The following is a 1,659-nucleotide window of genomic DNA, read 5'->3' as shown; positions in this document are numbered from 1 at the left end:
TCATTCATTTTATTTTACTAAATTGTCATGATTCGTTTTTGTTTCAGTTTTCGTTTTCGTTTACTATAATAACCTTAACACGCAGACAGAAACACACAGAGACAGAAACGCGCACACACACACGGATGGGTCCTGACTCTGAGTGCCCTTGCCTTGGGCCTGAAAACACTGCCTGCTACCTCCTGCAGCCCTTCTGCTCCCAGAGATAGTGGTCTCTTTGGTAGGGAGGCTGTCTAAATGCTTTATGTGTGCTATAACAGAGTAATCATTGTCAAATAGAAAAAGATTTGTCAACATGGTGATACCCAAGGCAATTTCCCAGTATATATGGATATTGGCCCATCCTGGGCCTATTTGTGGTTTCCTTTCTGGGAAAAGATAGTACTCCTGTTGATTTCTCCCCCCTCTCTTAGATTGCCTCTGCTCTGTTTTATCCTCCTCCATGCGGTTTGAAAACAATAAAAGAAAAGTGATGTGTCTTGTTCAGCCACTAAATAGCTGTCTCGTCCCCCCCGAGGTGGCTGCACATCACTGCCTGCCCATTTATCAGGTCCACGCAGGGCCCTCAAACTTCCAGGAATAAAGATGATAAATACCTCACCCACTTCTGCCTGTACAGAGGTAAAGGGCAAGGAGAGATGGAGGGAGAGAAGGAGAGTGGGAGGGAAAGAGAAATGGAGATAGAGAGAGACCCTGAAAGTGGAACTAAAATGTCCTTAAAGCACACCTGCCTCCCCAGCGCTCAGCCTCCCTCTTCCTCCCCCTCCCCCTTTTGATTAAATAGCATTTTCTCCCTCCTTATCTGTCGCGGCTCCTGCATGAGCGAGCTATCTGCAGCCTGACTGACAGACGCCTGGCTGCTTGCTCTGATAGGATTCCACTTTGGTTAGATAAATAGGAATTTAACTGAACTGAAACAATTTAAACAGTCTAAATGCAGAGATTAAAACTGGTCAAACAGTGACTGAGCACAAGGCAGCATCATTTTCAGGGCAGTTGCAGCATTGCACGAGAGGAACACAAACATACATACACTCTGACAGAACCAAAACCAGAATAGCCTGGGAGACCTTAGATGTTTTTGAGGCCCTAGTGGCCCCTGATCCGGGCCCACTCCAGTTCATCCCCATGCCTGTCCATGTCCACCACCCCCATGCCTGTCCATGTCCACCATCCCCATGCCTGTCCATGTCCACCACCCCCATGCCCAAACACACAAAGGGAGAGGGGCAGGCAGGATGGACCACAAGACAAGTTTCCGCTTGGACGCCCCACCACAGCCAGCTCTGCCCAGAGGCCTTCCCAGACAGCCCACTCGAGTGAACGACCTACCCTGACTCTAACGCTGTGTGGCAGGGGGACCGAAAGACAGATGTTCTCTGCCACTGGCATGGTACTGGAGAGGAGATTTCAGCATGTGTGAGTGTGTGTGTACATGTCTGTGTTGCTTGGCTTGGTGCTTGAATGGCAGTGTGGTGAAGGGGGATGGTGGTGGTATAAGAAGGAGAAATAAATCAAGTCAAAGCAATTTGTGCCCAGGACGGCTGCAGTGTCATTAGAAATCCTGTCACGCAGCCTTACTGACAGATCACGCTGCTTACGCAGGTCGACAGTGGGCCAAAGAGGAATTTTAATTTCCCCTCCAACACTGCCATTCCT

The sequence above is a fragment of the Salvelinus sp. IW2-2015 genome, linkage group LG15 (genome assembly GCF_002910315.2).
Source record: "Salvelinus sp. IW2-2015 linkage group LG15, ASM291031v2, whole genome shotgun sequence".
In the NCBI taxonomy this organism is placed as follows: domain Eukaryota; kingdom Metazoa; phylum Chordata; class Actinopteri; order Salmoniformes; family Salmonidae; genus Salvelinus; species Salvelinus sp. IW2-2015.
This window is presented reverse-complemented; position numbering follows the sequence as displayed.